Source organism: Mobula hypostoma, chromosome 23 (assembly GCF_963921235.1).
Source record: "Mobula hypostoma chromosome 23, sMobHyp1.1, whole genome shotgun sequence".
Classification (NCBI taxonomy): domain Eukaryota; kingdom Metazoa; phylum Chordata; class Chondrichthyes; order Myliobatiformes; family Myliobatidae; genus Mobula; species Mobula hypostoma.
The window spans coordinates 49,888,660-49,903,335 of NC_086119.1; the positions used below are offsets into that span (position 1 = coordinate 49,888,660).

Below are 14,676 nucleotides of genomic sequence, written 5' to 3' on the forward strand. Positions count from 1 at the left end.
CCACTTTTATATTCCTAAAAGCGCCAGTACTTCCTCTTCTTTAATCGTCATACTTTCCATAACTACCCTTCTTGTTTCTTTTACTTTACACTTTCCTTATCTGCTAGAGCAACCTCATAGCTTCTTTTAGTTCTCCTGATATCCTTCTTAAGAGTTATCTTGCATTTCTCATACTCCTTAAGTACCTCTTTTGCTCCTATCTGTCTACACCTGCTATGCATCACATTCTTTTTCTTAACCAATGTCTCTATATTGCTCGAAAACCATGGTACCTTAAACCTGTTATCCTTGCCTTTTATTTTGACAGGACCATACAAACTCTGTACTCTCAAAATATCACCTTTGAAGGCCTCATACTTACCAAGTACAACTTTGCCAGAAAACAAACTGTCCCAACCCACATTTGCCAGATCCTTTCTGATACTATCAAAACTGGCCTTTCTCCAATTTAGAATTTCAACCCAAGGACCAGACCTATCCTTTTCCATAATTACCTTGAAACTAATTACATTATAATCACTAGTTGCAAAATGTTCCCCTACACAAACCTTTGTCACCTGCCCTGCCTCATTCCCTAATAGGAGATCTAGAATCACACTCCCTCTCATTGGGACTTCTATGTACTGATCAAGGAAACTTTCCTGAACACACTTGACAAACTCTTTCCTGTCCAGCCTTTTACAGTAAGGGAATCCCAGTCAATATGTGGAAAGTTAAAATCACCCACTATCACAACCTTATGTTTCTTGCAACTGTCTGTGATTTCTCTACAAAATTTGCTCTTCTAAATTCCACACTGTTGGGTGGTTTATAATATAATCCCTTAATGTGGTCATGCCTTTCTTATTCTTCAGTTCCACCCGTAAATGTCATGTTTTGTAATTCCAGAAACTAATCAAAAGGAAAACATGGGAGTCGGGATGCGTGAGCTCCGTTTAGCCTTTTTTTAGTAAGGCACACATATATAACCTGTAATTAATTATGTAAGCAACAAAGAATGCTTAATCAAACAGCATTGTTACAATATTCCAAAACAAGAGAAAATCTGCAGATGCTGGAAATCCAAACAACACACACAAAATGCTGGAGGAACTCATCGGGCCAGGCAGCATCTATGGAAAAGAATACAGTCAACGTCTTGGACCAAAATACCAAAATGTTCTGGCAGGACTGGAAATTTAAAAGGTGAGGGGAGGGGAGAGAGAACAATCAGGTGATAGGTGAAACCTGGAGGGGGAGGGATGAAGTAAAGAGCTGGGAAGTTGATTGGTGAGATGAGGTGAGAGAGGGAAAAGAGGATTGGAAATGGAGATGGGGGGGGGGGTTAGGGCTGGGGGGGCATTACCGGAAATTTAAGAGATCGATGTTCCTGCCATCAGGTGGAATATAAGGTGTTGTTCCTCCAACCTAAGTGTGGCCTCATCAGTACAGTGGAGGAGGCCATGGTGGACATATTGGAATGGGAATAGGAAATAGAATTAAAATGGATGGCCACTGGGTGATCCCGCTCGTTCTGGTGGGATTTACAATATTACTGAAATATTGTGTAAGGGGGTTTCGACTTTTATGTTACTGCGGAGGCCAATTAAAATGGCGTCTTTGTTATGTTAATCTGGGGAATGCGGCTTTGTTGTGTTAAACGCTGAGAAAGTTTGCACTAGCAGCTTGTTTTTTCTTTAGAGTGCGATAAGAAAGCGCTATTAACCAATTGGGATAGTTGTTATGGTTTTGGTGTATTTGAAGATACTGTATGCGCGGGGTTTTGGGGCAGAAGGCGGGAGTGCAAGACAGAGGATGGACGAGGTGCTGTGAGTACGCTAACAGGGTCGGACCCCGAGCGGGACATTCGGCAAGGAGACGGGGACGGACTCGTGTGGAGCATCTGGTCGACCACCGTTGTTGGTCCCAGGCGGCCAGTTGAGGTGGTCCGAGGGGTCGCAGGGTGAAGAAGAAGGTCCTTGAGCTCCAACGGTTTTTGTGCACGAAGAGATCGAACTTTGATAAGTGTGGCGCCTTTTATTTTCCTTTTATATTTTATTCTCTTTTAATTATATAGTTCCAGTAATATCTATAAACTGTATATCATTTAATTGCATCCGGTGTATTGTCTGTTATTTGGGCGGCGTGGGATACATCACAAAGCATCCACACAAACTAATTACCCAGTTTGCCAAGGCCGAGGCTGTTTCCCTAGACGACAGCGAGCCGAGCGACCCTGAGGGTGTCCAGGGGGTCTACAATTAAATACACAACACTCCTCCCTGCTTAGCTGTAAACTCTAACTCAATATAGATTGCTCTCAACTCAAATATGTAACACATTGCTCTCTCGTCTTCTTATAAATACTGCACAGAAGTCTTAGTCTCAGCTAGGCTGCCTTATACTTCTGAACAGTGGGAAAGGAAAGGTACGTCACGTCCGGAGTTTCTGCGGTTAGCGGACGATTTCCCTCCACACCTCTCTGACGTATTGGGGAACCGCGCTCAAGGCAAGTTACAGCAGTGGTTTGCCATTGCCTTCTGCCGGGTGAGTTTCCAAAGAGATCACCAGCTCGTAACCCAGCACGGATGGAAAGCGTGTAGGGGAGCCGGCTGAATTCGAACTCGGGACTGTAGTAATTTTATGTATTGCACTGTACTGCTGCAAAAAAAATAACGAATTTCATGACCTATGTGAGTGATGATAAACCTGATTCTGATATGGGTCTCTATTGTGGACTGAGAGTGGGAAGGAATCATAGTTGGTAAAAGGGGAAAGAATAAGGGAGAGCGCAAGAAGTACTGGAGGGACATTCTGTAATGATCAATAAACCAATTGTTTGGAATCAAATGACCTTGCCTGGTGTCTCAAGGCTAGGTGTGTCTGCACCCGTGCCACCCCCTCCGCCCCTTGCACTCCTTCTCTGCCACCTGTCCGTTACCCCTCCCATGGTGTTCCACCCTCGCCATTCCCTCCATCCTTTGCATCCACCAGAATTATAACTTCGATATTGGCATCCGCAACGTAGTAAATCTTAAATTGTCCCATTCAGGCCTGAAGATCTCATTGCTGTGAAGGATTTCTTACTCTTGTGAGATGTGTTTCCTGACAAGAGGAGGTCGCTCTGCCAGGGCAATGCAGGGATGGAGAGGTGCTTCTACTGACATCTACTGGACATATTGGCATCACGAACAGTGCATGGCAAGCTGCCTGATCTGCTGATCTCTCCTAGGCCTCCAGGCAAAGCTTCAACTCAACACTTTCATTTTTACCATGCCTAGATGACCAGCATGTAGCTCTTCCAATACTTTAGCTCTCAGCTTGATTGGTACCACAACTCCCACAAAATGTAACTGCCGTCAAGGGCAAGTTCATCTGGGCAGTGGTAAAAATGGGGGAAATGGAATTTCTGCTGTACATTCCAGACTTTTTGAGTTGCCATGTAGACCTGAGAAACTGTGGGGACTTACCTGGTTTCCCTTTGTATCATCTCTGCCATAATAGGGAGACTTTCGACTTGCATTAGGGAGAATACGTCTGAAGGAGTGTCCTCTTTTGAAAAATTTTCAGGTATCTCCATTTCCAAGGATAAATAGAAAATTCTCTCAGCATTTCCATGATTAGTTGCCCTCTTGAACTTGATCTTGAAAGTGAGTCCTCCAAGAAACAGAGCCCGGCTCTGCAATTCACACTGCTGATGTTAGTGAAACATCCTGTTGTGGATTTGAAATAGACACCAGTGGTAGATGATTAGTAATAAGGAAAACCTCTCTCCCATACAAGTACTCATTGAAAAGTTTTACACCCCAGACCAGATTCAAGGCCTCTTTGTCAATCTGTGCATAATTTTTCTCTGCAGCGGCAAGGGAACGCGATGTAAAGGCTATGGGGCACTCACTTCCATCACTCATAACATGTGACATGACTACACTTATACCCATCAGGCGAGATGTCATAGGGAAACTTCACTGGATGATGTGGATCATATCTTGTGTGGGTACAATGCCGGATGTCACCATTCCCTTTATCTTTTGAAAAGCCGTCTCACACTGCTTTCTCCATTGCTATTTCTTCCCAGCTTGTACTAATGTGTTCATGGGTTGGAACGCTGTAACCATGTTTGGCAGCAACCTGTTATAGTAATTGACAAATCTTAAAAAGCATTACGACTGTGACACTGCTTGAATTTTGTCTGCACTCATGTATAAATCCTTGTGTGTCAATGGTGTGACCAAAGGAAGTGATGCTTGGTTTAAAGAATTAACACTTGTTGCGCTGTGCTCTGAGCCCATAATCTTCTAATATTATTAGCGCTATCTTGAGATTTTGGAGATGTTCTTTGTCATCCTCAATGCTACAGTGATGTCATCCAGGTAACACTGAGTGCCTGGGCAGTCTTACAGCACCTGATCCATAGTATTCTCCTGGAGTGCAGGTGCAGACATTACTCCAAATTTAATCCTATTATAGCGATAAAGCCCTTTGTGAGTATTTATGATGAGAAACACTTTGGACTTCTCTTCTGTAGGAAGGCCTCAGCTAAGTTCACTTTGCTGAAGTGTTTCTCTCTAGAAAGGTTTTTAAAGATGTCCTCTATCATGGGCTAAGAGTATTGATTTACTTTCAGTACTGGTTTGATAGTGACCTGAAAATCACCACAGATCCTGACAGACCCATTCTTCATGGTGACTGGGAAAACTGGCATTGAACATGGTCTCTACTGAACCTTGGAAGGAATGCCTTCAGTCTGTATGCATTCTAGCTCACTGGCTATTTATCCTGAGCAATATAAGGAACCAGACAGGCTTTGTAAAACATTGTAGTATTTTCATTTAACTCTATTTGACCCTTGATGTGATTGAGTTTTCCAGTTGAACACTGCTGTAGCATCACCCAGTAGCTTTCTTAGCTCACTTTCAGTTAACTCTGTTGATGGGGATGTAACATGCGATTGGCGGATGGATCTCCAGTCAAGCTGTAGTCGTCTCAGCCATACAAGCCCCCACAATGCTGACCCTCCTGTTTTACCACATACAAGCTCAATGTGGCTTGTTGGTTGTTGTATTTCTGTGTTACAGATGCCACTCCCATAGGACTTATCTTTTCTCAAGTTTAGTTGGATATCTGCAGCCTTCAGTTCAGTATCTTTGAAATGCTATTCAGTTCTGCTGTAACCCATATTGCTTGTTTATTTTTTGTTTTCACATTGAAAATCTAAAGACTACTCAGTCCTGTATCACTCTGATTAGTTCTCTTTTTGAAATTTTAACTTGACTTTATATCTTTTTCTCTGCCCTGTGCAGTCTGTTTACTTTTGTTTGCCTGATATGCTCTTTGTATGTATCCTTGTTGCTGTTCCTTTTTGTGCCTTGTGATGCTTCAGCTGGCATTTTTGCCACTTCCGTAGCATTTGACTTTTTTTTTATGAGGCCAAGATGATACTCAACCCAACACAGATGGAAAGCATGCAAGGAGCCAGCTGGATTCGAACCTGAGACCATTTGACTCGAAGTCCAGCTCTGTTGCCACTACAACACTGGCCGGCTACTGTATGTATCCTACTTTGTTGCATCTTCTGCAAGTTCACCTTTAAATCTGTATATGGTATATATAAGCCCCTGCCAGAGTGGTAATACTGTTTGTTCGGTCAGGTAGGTTTCTGTTTAGGTGTTGCAATTTTATTCATGATCACTTTCATTCCTGACTGTAGCTCAATTGTGTCTCTGGATGATCTTTCCATTGATACAGCGCTTTCAACTGTTCTTTTAAATGTAAGTTGTGCTTCAGTTAGAAGCCATTTTTGAATGTTTTCTTGAAAGATTCCACAGACTAAATGACCTCTCAGTAAAAGCCCTTTACTGAACTGACAATGCTGGGACAACTTCTTCAATTCAACCACGTAAGCTGAAATTGATTCCCCTTCCTTTTTATTCCGTATATGAAACCTCAAGTGTTTGAGGTCATCAGTGGTTTCAGTTCTAAATGTTCCTGCATTATGTTCACAATAGCAGCAAAACTCATTGTGGCTGGTTCGGTTGGAGCAGTTAAACTTCTAAGAAAACCGTATGCTTTTCCACCTATTGCACTCAGTAACACTTTTTATTGACTATTTCAATGCCTTCAAAATAGTGCTCAATTCATTCAGTGTACATCATTCAGTTATCTGTTGTGCAATCGAATGTGTCTATCTTTCGGATGTAGCCAGCCATTTTTGCTTTTTCACATTTATTATTATCACCCGATACTCATTGTTCATGAACCTTTATTTTAACTTGAACATCTCTCTCTCTCTCTCTGTCCCCTTCCAAAGAAAAAGACATGCTGCACATCAACAGATACAGTAGGTAATCATCTCAGGTTCATTTTAAGACTTTCTTAATGCTGCTGTTATATTTTGTAACTCCAGAAACTAATTGAAAGAAAAACACAGGAGCTGGGACGTGTGTGCTTAATTTCTTTTTCTTTTAGTGAGGCCCTCTCATATGATGTGGTGGTGTAATGACAGATGCCATTCATCTACTTTTACATACAACCTGTAATGAATTATGTAAACAATACTTAATAAATATGAATAATTACTGCAATATATTAAACACACTACAATAAAGCCTCACTAGATGAGCACTCCTGTCTGTCCTGACTGAGCAGTGCCATGAATTTTCCCTGACTAATAATGCCACCCCTCCTCCTTTAATCCCTTCCGCCCTATCACATCTAAAATAACAGAACCCTGGAACATTGAAATGCCTGTCTTGCCCCTAATGCAACCATCTCACTAATGCCTACGATGTCATTATTCCATGTACTGATCCATGTGCTAAGCTCAGCTGCCTTTCCTACAATACTCCTTGCACTGAAATATATACAGCTCAAAATATTAGTCCCACCAAGCTCCAACCTTTTGAGTCCCGACTTTGTATGTAGGCTGAACATCTTTCTCCACAACCATTCCACTATCTATTCTGGCACTCTGGTTCCCATCCCCCTGCAACTCAAGTTTAAACCCCAACTTGCAGCACCAGCAAACCTTCCCACTAGGATATTAGTCTCCCTGCAGTTCAGGTGTAAACCTTTCCTTCTGTACAAGGCCCACCTTCTCTAAAAGACAACCCAATCATCCAAAAATCTGAAGCCCCATTCCCGCCTCATCTCCTTAGCCGCGTGTTAACCTATATGATCTTCCTATTTCTGGCCACAACCTATGGCTGCTTACCCTCCCACTTACAAAAGCTGTGGACTTGATCCAAGATTTCCCTGACCCTGGCACCAATGAGGAATCTGGTTCTTATCCACAGTACCTCCTTTCTGTTCCTCTAACAAAAAATCCCCTATCACTACAGCTCATCTCTTCTCCCTCCTTCCCTTCTGAGCCACTGAACTAGACCTGACCACTGTGGTTTTCCTCTGCTAGCTCAACCCCCCCAACAGTATCCAAAGTGGTATACGTGTTACTGAGGGATACAGCCACAGGGGTACTCTGCACTGGCTGCCTATCGCCTTTCCACCTCCTGATGGTCACCCAGTTACCTGTGTCCTGCTCCTTGGATGTAACTAGCAACACTCACAACACGCTGGAGGAACTCAGCAGGTCAGGCAGCAACTGTGGAAAAGATCAGTCGACGTTTCCACGAATGCTGCCTGACCTGCTGAGTTCGTCCAGCGTGTTGTGAGTGTTGCTTTGATCCCAGCATCTGCAGATTATTTTGTGTTTTGGATGTAACTAACTCCCTGTATCTCCTTTCTATCAGCCCCTCAGCTGCTGGAATGGTATGGAGTTCATCCAGTTCCAGCTTTAACTCAATAACTCAGTTTGATAGAAGCTGCAGAGGATGCACTTCTTTCAGGTGTAGTCATCAGGAATTCTGGAGGTCTCCCTACATCCCACATGACAAACATTCCCCTATCCTGCCTGGTATCCCTACTGCTGTAAATGTGCAATAAAAAAAAGAAAGAAATAATAAATAATGAAAAAAAACTCTTTCTGCAGCTTCTGCCTCTCCTCACTGAAGTTTCAATGAGCCAAAGACTCAACTTTCCGCACTAGCACTGACCCACTCACACAATAGCTGCTCCCACAATGGCTGCTCTGCTTAAACCTAACTTCCTTGTATTGGACCTTGTCATGTACCTAATTATGCACAATCCAATGTCTCCTCAGGGACTGTGGCATGCAAAGAGTGCTGACTGCCCCTGAAAGTTTCTTGTAAACTCCCTCTTACCCCCTACGCCAATGGCTTTCAACATGGGCCATATGGCCCCTTCCCCCAGGGAGCCATGCTGAGTTTTGCAGAGGCCACAAGTAAAAAACAAGAAACTGGGGTCCACAGGAGTTTCTGAACGGGCCTACTGTTTTGATGAAATATTGCTAAAATATATAAAGAAGAAATTAATATATGTAATTTAATTGGAAGCTTGAATGAAATGAATGGGGAAATATGCTAGGTGATTCAAATGAGGCATAGCCTGGGTGTTGGGGTGGGGGGTGGCGGGGGTGGGCACAGCTCGTCAGTCATTGTGTCCACTCCTGTTTGACCACACACAAATCACCATTCACACTCAGCAGGGCGACCCTCTGAACCCCACTCCACATCCACCCCCCCAATCACAACTGCAGGTTGGGTGGCGCTGTCTGCGGCAAGGCCAGTCAGTAAGTATACAGATGCGTATTCCAGGTTGGCTGGTGGATCCACTTGGGGTGAATGTGAATGATGTTGGCGCCAATGGATGGAGCTAAGATGGTGTCAGAGGGCACCTTCTTTGAGCTCATCTGCTAAAACAGCTTCATTTCTTCCCTTTAATGACTCTTTTTTTCTCGTTTTCAAGGTGGATGAGGTTCTGTCAGAGTGCTTGATCTACTGCTGCACTCAGAGTGTGGTTCTTTATGGTGACGGCTCCTGCTCCCAGAGCTCACCGATATCCCCTGGAAGAGGTGCATGCCTGGGGTTCTGAGGCTCTGCAGTCCTGTGGAGGAGCTGATTCCACACCGCTGTCACCGACTGAAGCATCATGGGAGAAAACGGAACGTCTCGAACAGTGGATTGGCTGTCCAAGGCCTCTGTACTCAGATCGCTCTCCCTTTCTCTTGATGGTGGGGGAGAGTTTGTTGCTGATTCTCGAGTTGGAAAACTTAAGATAAGAGTGATGCAGCAGACTTTAACATTGCAATCAGGGAGTTGTTCTGTTCAGTTAGTCTCTCCTCTCGCTGTGTAACACCTCTTGGTCCCATTATTAGGGAGAGAGAGAGAGAGAGAGCCTGTGGCATGTTGAATTGTCGGGTAAACAATCAGTTTTTTGTTGTACTGCAGATCATGGTCACTCTGTAGGGACATTGCTTTTGCTTTCCTGGTGGGTGGTGGGTGCTGATGCTGTTTGCTGAATTAATTTGGGGAGGGGAAGGGGAAGGTTGATAGGTTGATACTTTGCTGCTGTTTGTGTGTGGGAGGGGGAGTAAAGGGGCTTTGGGGTTCTAAAGTTTCTATTGTCGATCATTCTTTGGGGTACTCTTCTGATTTTGTGGATGTCTACGAAGAGTAAGAATTTCAGGTTGTATACTGTATACATTCTCTGATATTAAATGGAACCACTTGAACCACATTTCAAGAATGTGTTATTTACCTGCAGAGTGATATGATAACTCAAGCAAAATTCAAACACAGCAAGGAAAGTTCCTGGACATCTAATGATATTCAAAATAATTTTCCACAGCCCTCGGAGAAAGTAAGGTTGTTTTTAATTGGATTTCCCACCTCTTATCTAGTTGAATGAGGTTTTAGTCAAGCTCCTCACCTACTATCATCACCATCTTGATGTTGACCATCCTTAACCAAATTGCAACTGGATATTCACTAGCTTGCATCAGTCACAAGGACAAGAACATCTGCAGATGCTGGAAATCCGAGCAACACACACAAAATGCTGAAGGAACTCAGCAGGTCAGGTAGCATCTATGGAAAAGAGTAAGGATCTCATTAAATGCGTACACAAAGTAACAATATTAAGATTTTTTTGCTGCTTGGTCAAATATTATATATATTGTAAGCAAAGTATCCTGCTCAGAGCTTTGTAATAATTTTATTTTTCGTATACACCTGTAACGTTAAATCTAGTATGTGATACCTATAACCTGTTAAAACATAAATATTGACTGTATATTAGAATAATTAGTGCAGTTGACCAAAAAAAAACCTTTAACAACTAATGGAGACTTTAAAAACGCAAACACGAGGAAATCCGCAGATGCTGGAATTTCAAGCAACATACATAAAAGTTGCTGGTGAACGCAGCAGGCCAGGCAGCATCTCTAGGAAGAGGTACAGTCGACATTACGGGCCGAGACCCTTCGTTAGTCCTGACAAAGGGCCTCGGCCCGAAACGTCGACTGTACCTCTTCCTATAGATGTTGCCTGGCCTGCTGCGTTCACCAGCAACTTTTATGTGTTTTAATGGAGACTTTGGAGGGTGGGGGCCACAGAGGTAAATGACAGTCACTAGTGGGCCACGAACAGATCAAGGCTAAGAATTACTGCTCTACACAATCAAATGCACCTTTGCAAACTGTGGCACGCAAAATGTGCCGGCTGTCCCCACTTGCTTCTTTTAAACTCTCTCTCTCTCTATGCAATCTAATGTCCCCTTGGGAAAAAGCACCATCAACTATGCACTTGTACTCCAATGCCCCTCTGTTCCATTATTCTCCCTCATGTCCTACCATTCATAAAATGCCCTACGCCGGTCTGACTTTTCAAAATGCATAAACTCATACATTGAAATTCATTTGCCACTCCTCGGCCCCTTCCCTAACTGATCAAGAACCCCCTAGAATCCTAAAACCTGCAGTAACCTTCACTGTCAGCAACACCTCCTAATTTTGTGTCATCTACAATCTTACTGATCAAGCCTTATGTATTTGCATACAAATCACTTCTATGAATAACAGGAAACAAGGGTCACAACCCTAAATGCTGTGGCACACCACGAGTCACCAGCCTTCATCCTGGGACATAATCTTCATCCTACCTCCAAGCCAACCTTGAATGCACCTGGCTGGCTCTCCCTGCAGTCTATGGTACCTAACCTTCCAGACCAGCCTACTATGTGGGACCTTGTTGGAGGCCTTGGCAAAAGGCATATTTCTGTGCTGTATTACCGTATTGTCCACGTATTATCAGAAAACAGAGATAGAATTTTAACCTCAACTTCCATTGGCCTTTCAATGGTGTCTTCTACAGTTTCTTCTGCAGCTCAGAACTTTCACCTTTTTCTGTTTGGTCCATACGACCGTAAGGCCATAAGATATAGGAGCAGACGTAGGCCATTCTGCCCATTGAGTCTGTTCCACCATTCAATCATAGGCTGATCCAATTCTTCCAGTCATCCCCACTCCCCTGCCTTCTCCCCATACCCTTTGATGCCCTGGCTAATCAAGAACCTATCTTAAAAACACTGTCTTAAATTTTACCTATCTTAAATGCACTACCTGCCTTAAATACACCCAATGACTTGGCCCCCACAGCCGCTTTTAGCAACAAATTCCACAGATTTACCACCCTCAGACTAAAGTAATTTCTGCGCATCTCTGTTCTAAATGGACCTCCTTCAATCCTGAAGTAGCGCCCTCTTGTCCTAGACTCCCCTACCACGGGAAATAACTTTACCATATCTTATCTGTTCAGGCCTTTTAACATTTGGAATATTTCTATGAGATCCTCCCTCATTCTCCAATCCTAGATTACCAGCATTTTGAATAGTTTACTTTTTGAATACCTTAGCCTGTTTATTCCTGATGACAAATGCCTTAACTTCCATTACAATGTAAACATTGGTGTTGGCAATCCATGCAAGCTCAGACTGCTTTAATCAGGGCTGTGGTCAATTTCATATTAATGGCAACGCGCACAAAGTGCTGGAGAAATTCAGCAGGTCAGACAGCATCTGTGGAAATGAATTAACAGTCGATGTTTTGAGCCAAGACCCTTCTTCAAGATTGAGAAGGAAGGGGGAAGATGCCAAAATTAAAAGGTTGGAGGGTTTGGGGGAAGAGGCTGGCTGGAAGGTAATGGGTGAAGCCAGGTGAGTGGGAAAGGTCAAGGGCTGGAGAAGAAAGAATCTGACAGGAGAGGAGAGAGGACAATGGTAGAGGGAAGGTGAAGGAGACCCAGGCAGAAATAATAGGCAGGTAAGAAGAGGGAAAAGGTCGAAGTGGGGAATAGAGGAACGGTGGGGGAGTCCACGGGTGGGGTGGGGAGTAAATTTTGTTTACTGGAAGGAGAAATCAATATTCATACTATCAGGTTGGAGGGTAACCCAGACAGAACATAAGGTTTTGCTACTCCTCCCTGAAGTTGGCTTCCTTTTGGCACAAGAGGAGACCATGGATTGACATGTTGGAACAGGAAAGGGAATTAGAATTAAAATGTTTGGAAGTCCCGCTTGTGGTGGATGGTGCAGAGGTGCACAGCGAAGCAGTCCCCCAAGTTTGCGACAGGTCCCACCAATGTAAAGGAGGCCACATCAGGAGCACCAGACATAATATATGATCCCGGCAGATAAACGGCCCTTTCTCACTAAAGGGACTGAAGAAGATGTGTTGTCAATGTACTGTTTGATTTCTGCATCTGATTGAGATGATAATAGCCACTTCTCCAACAATGCCACACTATCTCAGCCTGAGCAGTTCCATGTGAAATCACAAAGCTTTTGTAAAAGATCTACTGAATCTTTATTGCACTTATTGACTTGTAATGTTAGTGTCTGAATCCCAAGTGTAGCTCAAAGATGGCACATTTGTTACTGCTATGAAGAATAATCACCTTAACTTAAGAATAACAAAGTACTTTAAAGAGACAATTTACTCAGGGGACTAGCCTATTAAGATCTTCTGATATGGAGCAATAAAGCTATCTGGATTACCAGAGCTTCACTGTAGTACCAAACAATAGACATGCAGACATCTAAGAACCTCTGCTGATGGCAAACTCTGATATCAACACTGTTCATTCCATTATCAAATAGCTACAAAGGTTTCCACTGTGAGGACCTGTGCACTGGAACTGCCGAGTCTGTTCTGACAGGTAAAATGGCACTGAGGACGAGAGAGGGGTAAATTCCAAAGTAATATGCAGGTGATTTTAATCCAGTTTAGAGTTGGGAAACTTACTGGATCAGGCGTGGAATTATGGTCCCACTATTGATATTGCTCTTTATTCACTCATGAGAGATTCAGAACACTGGCATTGGCTTCAGTTCTTTGAATGAATGAGTGGTCAGTTTGTGAGACACATTTCACATGGAGACAATGACCAAAAGCTTAGTACTGAAGTGATGATTTTAGATCTGTACCTCCTTATATAATTTCTGGGGCCTGCTTTAGACTAATAGCTAGAGAGTGTGGTAATCTGGCAAATACTTCATTAGTTTTGTACCGTGTATCTTTACTTTTCACCAGCAGTTCCCACAGTCCTAAATTTCAAAGTTGGAATCAATAAGAGCATGTGGGAATGTTATGGTAGGAGTCCTTTTACATCCAACTTGGAGGTATCCTAGTTCAGCAGCTGAGGGTTGGTGGTTGATAATAATGAACGGGTAGCTTATGAACAGGTGACACACATATGATCTCAAGCCACGAGGCTCCATGGCACCCAAGGTTAATATTAAGGATACATGAGACCGTTTCTTCCTGACCATTCGTCACAGAGTCACACAGCGCAGAAACAGGCCGTTGAGCCAGTCGTTGCCCAGCAAGCTAGTCTCAGCTGGCCGCATTTGGCACACAGCCCCCTAAACCTACCCATTCCGACTAATCCATATTGACTTTTCTAGATGGCTTTTAGATGTTGCCCACCTCAACCACTATTTCTGATAGCTCATTCCGAACACACACCACCCTTTGGGTAAAGAAGTCTCCCCTGATGTCCTTTTTAAATCTCCCTCCTCTGACCTTAACCCTGTGCCCCATGGTTGTAGCATACCTCCAGAAAAGACTATATGCTTGCAACTCTTGATCTCCTATACCTCTGTCAGACTACCCCTGAATTGTCTACATTCCAGGGAATGAATTCCTCGTCTATGCTACCTCTCCTTGTACCTGGCCCCCAAGTCCAGGAAAGCTCCTGGCAAATCTTTCCTGCACTCTTTCTAGTTTGTCTTTCCTATAACAGGGTGACAAAAACTGATCGCAATACTTCAAGCGCGGCCTCGCTTCTATAATATTTTCCCAACTCTTCTGCTGCAGGCCCTGACTGATGGAAGCCAGCATGACAAACGCCTTCTTTGTTACCCTATCTACCTATGAATTAGTTTTGGTGCACTTGCACTCCAAACTCCCTCTGTTCTACAACACTCCCCTGGGCCCTACTGTTAATTGTATAAATCCTATCCCGGACTGAAGTCCAAAAATGCAAACTTCACATTCATCTGGATTGAAAGCCATTTGCAAATCCTTCCACATAACCTCTGTGAGTATAGGACATATCTAAGGATGGTGTTGGAAGATTCTGGACAGGAGCTTATTTAAGAAAGGATGTGCTGACGTTGGGGAGGGTACAGAGAAGATTCACAAGAATGATTCCGGGAATGAGAGGGTTAACATATGAGGAATGTTTGTCCGCTCTTGGACTGTATTCCTTGGAGTTTAGAAGAATGAGGGGAGACCTCATAGAAACATTTTGAATGTTGAAAGGCGTGGACAGAGTGGATGTG

General features: G+C 43.5%; 1 long non-coding RNA gene across 1 annotated transcript; it reads left to right on the top strand.

Annotated features, from left to right (window-relative positions):
* Positions 1 to 1,088: 1,088 nt before the first annotated feature.
* Positions 1,089 to 9,247, top strand: LOC134336728 (uncharacterized). The gene is made up of 3 exons (XR_010015869.1): positions 1,089 to 1,185; positions 6,290 to 6,323; positions 8,803 to 9,247. It is a non-coding gene; the product is annotated as an uncharacterized LOC134336728 (long non-coding RNA).
* The last annotated feature ends 5,429 nt before the right edge of the window (positions 9,248 to 14,676 follow it).